Here is a 12,219-nt window from a genome sequence, read left to right as displayed (position 1 = left end):
TGTATACACATGAGTGTATAGACACACATGGAATATGGGGGAACAAGAAGGAATACCTTCCTGGAGCCCTACGAAGTGTACCTTTCTTGTGGTCTGAAAATTGGTCTCAGACGAGAGTGTTCTTAGATTGTTTTTTGCTTAATCTTTAGAAAAGAGAGCAATAGAAGAGAGATCACTTTCTTTTATTTGAACCACATGTTCTTCAATAATAGATTTTAAAAGATTGATTTATTGTAGCTGACAGTGCTGAGCAAAAATTTCTTAGTATTTGTGGGGTTTTTTTCCATTTTGATTGTACCTCTTTACCCTATGTACAAATTTATTTTCTTTATCACATAATATAGATAAATAATTCTGATGATTTTCTTCTCAACAGCACTGGCATTTTTAAAACTCCTTTTGAAATTTTAGTCATGGCATTACAAGAATGGTCTATAAATCAAGTCAAATCAAAAACTGAAAATTTTAATCTAAGAGCTGATTGACACATACATTAAGCTTTTTTGTCCTCTAAGTGTTCGATGTGTTAATCTTTCTTTAATCCTGTGTAAATGGATTAGCAATATGGGCCTGAAAATAAAGCTTAGGTTCCAACAGAATTTCTCTTTAAGGTCATCTTGCATAAGTAGAAGAGGAAGAAAATGTAGTTGAAAGGAAAAATAAAGGTTATATTTGTGTGTTATTTTGTTAAATATATAGTTTATATGTGGGTATATACACAGATATAGCCTTATATATAAGAAAGGACATATATTCTACATAAATGTGTTTCTGTATATGTATATACATAGGAGGAAGAAAATTATATAAATACTTGTGTCTGTATAATTGTATATATTATGTATGGGCTATAGGTGATGCTCCAAAGGAAAAAAAAATAGTGTTTAAAAAGGCATGAAAATTGAACTAAGGGAGGAGTTCAATAAATATTAGTTAGTTGGCTGATTGAAGAAAGTTACATTTGGGCTATAAATAGTTCTCTGGTTAAATTCCTTAAAATTATACTCACGTGTATATGGTTAAATTCCTTAAAAGACTACACTTATTTGTATATGTGACTTTTACTAAGTTTTACAATAGTACACAGATATAAACATATTAATACAAATTAGTGTTACTCTGTCCTCAGTTTGCAAAATTCACTTTCCTTAGTCAAAAGAGACCTGTAGCTGTTATAATTAAACATACCTCAAATGCCGTAGATAGTGAATTAAGTATGCTACATTTTCTTGATTTCAAATATAATATGCTACCCTATTTTAATAGTATAAAATTATGGATCTCTGCCATACTAACTTGACTTTATGTGAAATTGTTGGCTTAAATGTGTGAAAAATATCATCCAAATGATTTCTATATTATAAGAGACAGGAAGACACTGTAATAAAGGATTTTCATTCTCCTGGAAACATATCCACTTGGTGATTTTTAGAAGGTTAGAGCAGTGGTATCAAAGTTAAATAGAAACAGAGTCACTATACTGTACATAAAGATCCCTGCTAGTTGCATTTTGACTTAGAAAATCACATATTAATATTATCTATGTTCTCTTGTATTTTTATATGTTTTGTTAAATATTTACCAATTACATTTTAATCTGGTTCACCAGCAGTGCTGCCCATGTTTGACACCTCTGGTGTAGAAGAATCTTTTTGAAATATTTGCTTGGGACCCAGGGATTTAAATTTGCTCTATTTCTGAATATCATCTAGGTAGAATACAACAAATCAGTGAATTGCACACATATTTGAAAACATTTTGATTATGATTATGATTAATAAATAGGAATCTTTTTTCTCATGAGGTTGGAGAAAAGCTGTGAAATTAACTTACAAATGGTTTTTGTTCCAAAAGCTAATTTTTAAATCAGTTGTTTGGAATTCCAGATATATTTTCCTGTAGATGCAGTGCTATAAATTGCAACTCTTAGAGTGGCCCGTAAAAAATCAAGTTAATATATTATGTAACTGAAATAATAAAACTAGCCTGACTTACGATTCTCCAGGGCATATAGACCATGTGGTTGTAGGGGGAAAGGAGAAAGGAAGCAAGGAAAGAACATTTATAACATTTATTAACTGTTTTCTATGTGCTAGGCAATGTGCTAAAGTTTAGGGATATAAATACAAGAAGAAAGATAGCTGCCCTCAAAGAGTTTACATTTTAATGAGGGAAGACAACAGTGGGAGGAGGAGGGGAGATGAAGGTATCTGGTGAGGTCCTGGTTTTGAATCTAGAGAAAGTCGGGTTGAGAGCCCTGCAAGAAATAAAGGCAGGCTATCCTGGGACCAAGAAGGAAAGGAGAGCCTTGTGGAAGAATATCCCTGGGTAAGGTGGTTGGCTGTTGCAGGGCAAGGAGGCCCCAAAGGCCAAGGGACTTGTGGGATCTGACAATTAGAGAGGCATGCTTTGAAATCCAGAATGTCAAGCACAAGACCAGGAAAAGAATGAAAAAAGAATTTCCTTTTCCTTTCCTGAGTCATCATCCATAGCTGCCATCCAAATACTAAAGGAGGTAAACTATATCTTCTATGCCTTCCTATCTATATGCCTTTTATACCTTTCTGTGGTTCCCGGGAATCCTGGGCCTTCATTCTGCCCAGTATTCTGCTGCTGCAACAACTGACTCAGACCTTTCAGTGCTTCATGTTCCAAAATTACCTGTCTCTCTTCTCATCTTTGTTATTCTTCCTCCATCAAAATTCCCATTTCCTCAGTATACTTGTTCGTTGCCAGATATCAGTAAGAAGGCAATGGGATTAAATAAATATATACTGAAATATCTGACTCTTTGTGACCCCAGTTGTGGTTTTCTTGGCAATGATGTTGGAGTGGTTTGCTTTGCACATGAGGAAATTGAGGCAAACGAGGTTAAGTGACTTGCCCAGGGTTACACAGCTGATAAATGTCTGAGGCCAGATTTGAACTTATGAAGAAGTCTTCCTGACTCCAGGCCCAGCACTTTATCCACTGTCCCACCTAGCTGCCCTTAAAATAACAATAACAATAATGAGGTAGGGGTGTTTCATGTACCGTTTGTTCCTTTCCACGGCACTCAGATTTTTAAAGAGAATGCTTATTGACCTAAATGAATCTGTTATTGGTAGTATTTCAGGTAGTGTGCCTGGCATGGGGGACAGGCAAAGAAAATGCCTGAAGCAGAGAATTGAAGCGTTTTATACGTGGAAGAGCCAGGATGCCAGTATCATTGGATTGAAGCATATGCATCAGAAGTGGATAAGTCAATGAAAACCTGAACAGTTTAGGTGGAATGGCCCCAGTATAGGCACCTGGACAGCAATTTGCCTATGAAGTGGCCTCCTAGTCTCCACCTCTTATTGCCTGAAACTCTCCACTATTAAACTACCTGAAACACTACCAATAAGAGATTCATTCTAGGGGCAGCTAGGTAGCGCAGTGTGTAGAGCACTGGCCCTGGAGTCAGGAGGACCTGAGTTCAAATTTAATCTCAGACACTTGACACACTTACTATTTCATTCTATTTGATCTTAAATATCATAGGAAGCCACAGGAGTTTGAGTAGGGTGACATGGAAAATCATTTTGGCAGCTACATGGAAGATGAATTTGATTGGGGAGACACTAGAGACAGGAAGACCAATTAGGAGCCTGTTACAGTCTAAGGGAAAAAGGTAATTAAGGCCTGAATTAGGCCTTAATGTATGTGATGACAATGTGAGTAACAAGATGTGGGTCAGATGGGAGAGTTCCTGTGGAAACAGAAATGACAAAATTTGTCAACTGATTGGATATATAGAGTGTGTACAAATGAGGAGTCAAGAATGACACCAAGGTTGTGAACCTGGATGACTAGAAGAATGGTGATACCCTCAACAGTAATAGGAAATTTTGGGAGAGAGATGCATTTGAGGGAAAAGAAATTCTGTTTGGGTCGTGTTGAGTTTGAGGTGCCTATAGGACATCCAGCTTGAAATATCCAAAGGGCAGCTGATGATGTAAGACTAGAGAGAGAGTAGGGCTGGAGATACAGACCTGGAATAATTTGCATAGAGATAATAATTGAACCCATGAAATCTAATAAAGATACTGAAAGAGTATAAACAGAAAAGTGGGCCCACAGTGAGTGGATATGACGTAGGTGATTATCAAGCAAAGGAGACTGAAACTATGCAAAAAAACAGGTAGGACAACCAAGAACAGTGTCACAAAATCCAGATGGGGATATTTAAGATGAGAGGGTGGTCGAGAGTTTGTGGTGTTTTAGTGAAGTCAAGAAGGATGGGTAGCAGCTTGGGACAATGAGGTGCACTAGTTTTAGAGTCAGAACACCTGAGTTCAAATTTTGCTGCTGAGTGACTTTGGGCAAGTCAGATATTCTCTCTGTCTCCTTTTCTACATCTATAATATAGAGAGTTTGGATTAGATCAGTCGTGGGGAGCCTGTGGCCCTGTAGGTCCTCAAGTCCTCTTTGACTGAATCCAAACTTCAAACAACAAATTCCCTTAAGAAAAGGATTTGTTCTGTAAAACTTGGACTTGGTCAAAAGGCCGTACCCTAGGACCTAGAAGGCCACATATGGCCTCGAGGCCACAGGTTCCCCACCCCTGGATTAGATAGTTCTCTTCCAACTTTAAACCTATAATAGTATAATCATCCATTCCAACTTTCATGTTATGAAGCAGCTAGATGGCAGAGTGGGTAGAATGCTGAACTTGGAGTCAGGAAAACCTGGGTTTGAATTCTGCTTCAAGTATTTCCTAGGTATGTAATCTTAATCTCTCTGGACCTAAGTTTTCTTTGTAAGATGAAGAGATTGGACACATCATGTGCCTTCCAGCTCTAAACCTGTGATCATAGGAAAACACCATCATATTTGGCAAGAGGTCAATGGTAACTTTGTAGAACAATTTGATCTGAGGTTGGAAACTAGATTACAGAGTTTAGAAGAAAAAGTGAGAGGATGACAACAAATAAGACAAATACCAAAAACTTATAAGATGCAGCTACAGCACTTCTGAGAGGAAAACTTGACCCTGGGTAGGTCATCTAACCTCTCAATGTTCTAGTCCATTGGTGTCAAACTAAAAGAGAAACAGGGCCACTAAACCCATACATAAAGATCCTGTTGTAGGCACATATTGACTTAGAAAACCACATGACAACATTATTAATTTTTAGAAATATTTCCCAATTACATTTTAATCTGGTTCAAATGTTTGACACCTCTGCTCTAGGTAATTGTAAATTACAGACAAGGTGCTAAACTATATTAGTAGAGGGATTTCTCTTTATCCAAGATTTTACTGTTCAATGAAATCATTGGTCCAAACCCTATCACTGTCTTGAAAATATTAAATATTACACAGATGTCAAAACTGAAACACAAAATTCTCTGAAAGTAAAGAATCGTTTTGCTGTGTGACAGAGATGAAACTAGTACCAGTATTTGCGGGGTTTTCTCTTTTTTTTAACAACAGCAAATTAACAATCAGAACCAAATGAGATTTGGAAATAACAAGCCATACTTTTTGGCTTATCAGCCTTGACTATATTCTCTAAATATGTGCTAAAATATTATGCCTGTTTATCAATAATGACAGTAGAGATTGTAGGACAGGAGCTTATAAAGAGCAGACATCACAGAACAGGAAAACTTCTGGCCTGAAAAATGGGAAAAGGAAAGTTCATTCCAAGTAACATTTTGTACATTTCTTTGCTTCTGAAAATTCAAAGAGAAATAAAGCAGTTCAACTTCAAACTTTGAGGAGACTTTTTTGTTTTATCAAGTTTTTAATGTTTAAAGTTACATTTCTATGTGACTTTTATCCTAACTGAAACACCAGTTGAAATTACTGTGCACATGTATCACATGTGTTACCATTGATTTAGTGCTTGAAGGGATCTTAGAGATCATCTATAACAACCTCCCTTGGTTTACCATTGAGAAGGGCATAGAGATAGTAAAGTGGTAGAGCCAAGATTTGAATTTAGATTCTCTGACCCCAGATCCTGTGTTCTTTTCACTGTGCCACGATGATCCTGACACTATTATGGTTTCTGTTGCTTTAAAGTTGTAAGTAAATTGTCAGACCTGTGATTTCATTGCTGCAGGAAACTTCTAGATGAGGAGACCGCCCCCTCACCCCCACCCTCCCAGGACATGTTGGCACTTCTGTGCTACTCATGGTCTTAAAGACTTGCTTAGAGAACTGAGAGGTTAAGTGATTTGCCCCCAGAGTCACAAAGTCAGTCAGTATGTGTCAGAGGAGGGACTCTGACTCCAAGGTCACTTTCTACTTATGCCGACTAAAACATATGAAAAAAAATAAGGTTAATTTAAACTCCATTTGAAACAAATTGTATAAAACCTCAATGTATATGAAATGGAAACAGAAATATTTGAGAATTGTTAAATGTTACAAGTGGTGAAGTTCAGTAGCCTGTGCCTGATTAGTATTCATTAAATATCCACAAGATCAGTTGGAAAAGTAAGTCATGGTTCTTGTGTTAGCATTCTTCTACTGCTTTCATATCCTTTGACAATACCCAGTACTCTTAATTTTACTATACAAAGAGATCACCCTTTTGGATTTTAAAATTAGCTACTTCTTAGGTTTTTTTCTTCTTCTAGAATTAAGGGAACAGTTTAATAAATAGTATTTTAGAAGCAAGAGCCTTTGACTGAATCAGCAAACTTGGGTTTTACTTTTAGCTTTGGGGTCTTAGTTGCTGAGTGATGTTGACTAGGTCATTAAAACACTCAGTACATATTTCCTTATCTGTAAAATATGCATAAGACTTGAATTACACAGCTAATAAATAATAGAGCCAGGATTCAAATTCAGAATCCTGATTCCAAATCCTTGCTTTTTCTGTTGCTTCATCCTGTAGTTCCAAGGAATGTGAATTAGCCCTTACCCTAAGCCTTCCAAGTTTACATCACAGAATCACAAAATTTGGATTAAACCTCAGAGGCCCTCAACTCATACCTGAAAATGAATCCTTTCTATGACGTATCCAACAAATAGAGCACTTGTCATCCAGCCTATGTTCAAAGACCTCCAATAATGGATAATGCAATACCTCCTGAGGTAGTTTATTCTACTTTTCAGAAAATTTAGAAAATTTTAGAAAAATTTTTTCTTAAATTATGCCTAAATTCATCTTTTTATAACATTTACTCATTGCTTCTACCTTTACCTTCTAGAGTCTAGCAGAGTAAGTCTAATCCCCCTTCTTGACAATATTCTTGACAATAGCTATCATGTCCCTATAAGTCTTTTCCATAATGCCTTCACTAAATCTCTTTTTATTTTTCCATTGTTCAGATATTTTGTTGTTTCAATTAATAATTTATTTTATCTCCTTCCCACTCTTTATTATGAGAAGTAAAACCAAAATCCTTGTACCAAATACAAATACTCAAAACAAATTCCCACTAGGCGATGTCCAGAAATATACTTCTTATTTTCATCTTGAGCTCATCATTATCCACCTTCTGGAATTGTTGGTCATTGCATTGATCGGAGTTGTTTAAAAATATGGAATGATGCATATGTTTTAATGCCATGATGTATCAGATCCAGAATAGAATTTTCCTCTGTGGTTCTTTTACCTTTTGAAGAATGAAATTATTAAGTAAGGCAAATCGAGAAATAATTAGCCTCTGTACATTGGGGGAGAGGGAGTTAGGAGTAGGGGGAACAGAGAGGAAAGAAGAGGGGAGAAAAGAAGGAGAGAGGAAGAGGGAGGGAGAGAGAGAGATCTTCAGCAGATGTTTAGATAATTGAAGTCCCATCACTATAGCATACCTTTGTGCCGTGTTTGTAAGCTATTTCATTAGCTTATCCACTTTCTTTTTCTCTCCCGGTGTTCTATAACTCACTTATCCCTCGCTCTAAGGACAAAAATTCATTCTACACACACACAAAAAATTCTGCAAGGCTGAAATATTTATGTAGCTCCTAGTGCATTCTCTTGTACACAGGTCCCCCAGGAAAGCTGTCTTAACTTCCAGGTACTTTGTGGGTCCACATTCATTTAAAAAATAGCACCTGAGCCTCTACCAAAATGTTTATTTTTATTAGTCATCCAGGAGGAAAAAAATTAATTCAGAGCAAAGACATTTAATGAAATAGTATGGAAATACTTTTTAAATGCGTTATATTATTAGTAAGAGAAATGAAAATCAAAACACCTCTGGGGGCTTACCTTATACTCAGCAAATCGGCAAAGATGACAAAAGATGGGAATAAACGGTGTTGGAAGAGCCATGGAAAGAAACACTGATACATTATTGGTAGAGTTGTGAAATTGTCCCAACTATTCTGGAAATCTGTTTGGAATTATGCTAAGAAAGTGACTAAAATGTCCATATACCTTGAACCAAATATCTTAGAAAAATATACTAGACATATACCCCAAGGAGGCCAAAGACAGAAGGTATGGCCCTATATACACCAAAATATTCATAGCAGCACATAGCAAATAAAACATAGTAGAAGCTTATCTATTGATGGAATATTATTGTGTCATAAGAAATGGTGAATATGAAGAATTCAGAGAATCATGGGAAGATTTGTATGCACTTGTGGAAGGTAAAGTAAGTAGAACCAGGAAAACAGTATACACAATTACTACAATAATGTAAATGGAAAGGACTAAAACAAACCAACAAACAAAAATCTGTTATATAATCATAGTGCCCAGGCCTGTTACTAAAGAAGAGATGAGAAAATGCATCTCCTTCCTTCCTTTGTAGAGGCCGGGGACTCTACTTGGAACATACCACATAATGTTGGACTTAGTTGATGTGTTGATTAGTTTTGCTAAACTGCCTTTTTTTCTTTTCCTTTTTCTTATTTGTTGTAAAGGTGAGCTTACTAGATAGGGAATCTGTTCAGAAATGAAAGTGACATAAAAACAAAATATATCAATAAGAACTTTAAAATTAAAAAAATAGCATGATAATAAAAGTAGTAATATAGCATTTTCTCTAACACTCTCCCAGCAATAAACGCTAAATCAGTAGAAAGAGAACACTTGGGGGGGGGGGTACACACATAGAGAATACATGTGACCAGAATGTATGCATAGAGGAACACACATCAAAGAGAAATATGTGGCCAAGGAACATGTGTGGAGAGATACACATATAGCAAACACACATGGCCAGGGCACGTGTATAGAGGGATAGTACAGATTGGTCCAGCTTTTGGTTGATCTTGTGTGATGTACAATCTCTGCCAGGCATGTAATCTCCTCTGGATGTGTGGACATCGCTTGTCCTTTCTTCTGGGCATTTGATATGATACGTATTTCCTGCCTTGTTTGTAGATATTGATCCTGGCTGATCTGATGTATGCATTGCTGGATGGTGCTTAGCTAGTCTCATAGCTACCAGGTTGTTTTCTGCTAATATTGTATCAGTAAGGCAATAATAACAGTATAGATGATAATTGTGAAAATGCCTATGTGGTTCTGTAGCGCAAAATATATGAGACTTTCCACAAAGAAGGTAGAAGAAGTAAACCATTTATTCAGACACCCGAGGACCAGAAGTCATCCGCCCAATCCATCACAGCAGCAAAGAATTTGATACATAATATCACAGCATGGAACCTCGCCATCCCAAAACCTCTCCGCCCCTGCTGGGGCCTTCCTACAAAACAATCAAACCTACAGTACAGCTATCACAGGTCGGCTCTCTTTTCCCTCAGCTCTGTCATTAACAGCCATAACTGCTCTCTCAGCAATTTACTGTGACACAACTTCCTTTTCCTCTCAGCAAGCTCCTCCCACCACATGTGACTTAGACTTCCTGTGAGGTAAGCAGGTCATATGGCCTATTAATGGGTGGGAAAGATCTTCAAATCTAAATTGCTATTACACCTGAGTTTCATCTTTTCAGGGTACCTGCAGGCCATCCCAGATCCTAGTATGTAGTGCCTAGAAAACTGTTTCCTGATAAGAATGGGTGGGCTTATAGCCTGTCTAATATAGAATTAGAAATTCCATGCATTGCCCACTTAATATCCTTTATGTCTAAACCCACTAGGTTTTCTCAATCCCAGGATCATCTGGTATTTCATGAAAAAGAAAAAGAAAAAGGACAACAGGGAGTAAAATTCCCTAGATGGAGCATTGAGGTCTTGCTATTTACCTCTGTTCCAAATTCTGGCCTTTATTATGTATATGTATATGTTTATGTTGCTCTACATTTAGAAAGCCTATTTGCATTCATTTTAATGAAGAAAATTATGTAGTATTTCTGGATCCTCAAATAGTTATGCCTTTTTTTGACCAAACATGCATAAATAACAAACTCAAAAATTCCTTATCACTTAGAGAAAAGAGAAAAAGAAATGACTGAGTGTAGACTACGAAGAGCATGATGGAGGCCTACAGAACATTGCTTACATTGAAAACTTCCACAGGATTGCCAATTTATTCATCCCTTGCCAAAACATTTTGTAGTGATTGTAGAACAAAAAAAAAGTAAAGTAAAAACAAACAAATAGGTATAAGGAAGACTTCTTGCCATACCCACTGTAGCTTAGTGGATTAATTAGCAACAGATTGGTCTGCTTTGGCATTCTGTAAACCCAACTGCTGGACTTGTTAGTCCTTGTGCCTACCATTCCATCTCCTGTCTCTCTGTCTTTTCACAGTCTGTCTTCCATTCCTGAACTGCTCTCCTTCCTCACCTCTGCTTCCTAGCTTCCCTTAAGGCTCAGCTTAGGTGCCATGTTCTACATGAGGTCAATCTCGATCCCCTTCACTTGCTAGTATTAGTATTCTCCACTCATAATCATTCTGTGTTCACTTAGTGTAGACTTTGTCATCTGTGCACATTATTTCCTAAATAATCTCCTGGAGGGAAGAGACTTGTTTCCTTTTTGTCTTTATATTCCCAGGACCTAGTATAGTATTGAGCACACAGCAGGTATGTAAATAAGGTATGTTGAATGAAAGAATAAGTGAATATGCTATAATAATTAAACCCTATGCTAAGCTCCTCAGCATGTTTATTTTTGAAAATGCCCTCTCACATTCTAGCACTCTCTCACTTATAATAAAAGATCAATTTAAAGAATTATGGAGTCTGAATGCAGATTGAGACAAACTATTTGCTCTCTTTTTTTTCTTCTTTTTTGGTTGTTTCTTCTTTCTCATGGTTCATTCCATTGGTTATAATTCTTCTTTACAACTTGACTATTGTGTAGATAACTTTAATGTGAAGGTGTATGTAGAACCTATATTGGATTACATGCTGTCTTAGGGGAGAGAAGGGAGGAGAGGGAGGGGGAGAAAATTTGGAACTCAGACTTGTGGAACTGAGTGCTGTAACCTAAAAATAAAAAATAAATTTTTAAAAAGATCAATTTAATATAATTTTAATAATCACCATCCATGTACTTGTTGGTCATATTCTCTCTATAACATTCATATCAATTCATATGCATTATACGTGTATCTATTTGTAATTTCCTTGTACATTATAAATGCTCAATTTAAGTGGGATCATAGGATGATAGCTCTAGAGCTAGAAGGAACCTCAGACATCATCTAGTCTAATACTGTCATTTTACAGATGAAGAAATTAAGGCTCAGAAAATTTATATGTTATTCCATATTATTTGATAATAAGGCAATAAGTTTTCAAATATTTCTGCTATTTGGAATAAAAATAAAGATGAGATTCTATTATTTGAACTTAAAAATAAACTCTATTGAACTAACATTCAGTATATATTAATGCTATAGCAAATAAACCTAATTATATACCAACACTTAGATTTTTTTGATAGTACATTTTGAAGAAATATGTTTTAGATCTGTTTTATTCCACAGATGATTTATTGTCAAAACTTCACAATGTGTTTTTTAATATATATTATACCATTTGACAAAAAATGTCATCTGAAAATATGCAGGTAGCCCCTAGGATGCTTCCTCTTACATGTGGGATTCCTAAGAAGATTACTAGAGTCATTGTACTTTGTTAGGTATGCACTAATCTGTTTTTTAAAAGTACTATATAATCGTCTAAAATAAAAATGCTGTCTTTCATGTAACTAGTTGATCATTATTTTTTATTTTTCTTGTTTAGCTAGATAAAATTTTATTTATACTATAATGTGATCCAGAGTGGAAAAATATTTTTTGAAAAATATTTTGTGATTTCATAGTAAATTGGTGTAGGTATTGAAATTGCCCAACCCACAATGAAAGAGGC

The sequence above is a fragment of the Trichosurus vulpecula genome, chromosome 1 (genome assembly GCF_011100635.1).
Source record: "Trichosurus vulpecula isolate mTriVul1 chromosome 1, mTriVul1.pri, whole genome shotgun sequence".
In the NCBI taxonomy this organism is placed as follows: Eukaryota; Metazoa; Chordata; class Mammalia; order Diprotodontia; family Phalangeridae; genus Trichosurus; species Trichosurus vulpecula.
This window is presented reverse-complemented; position numbering follows the sequence as displayed.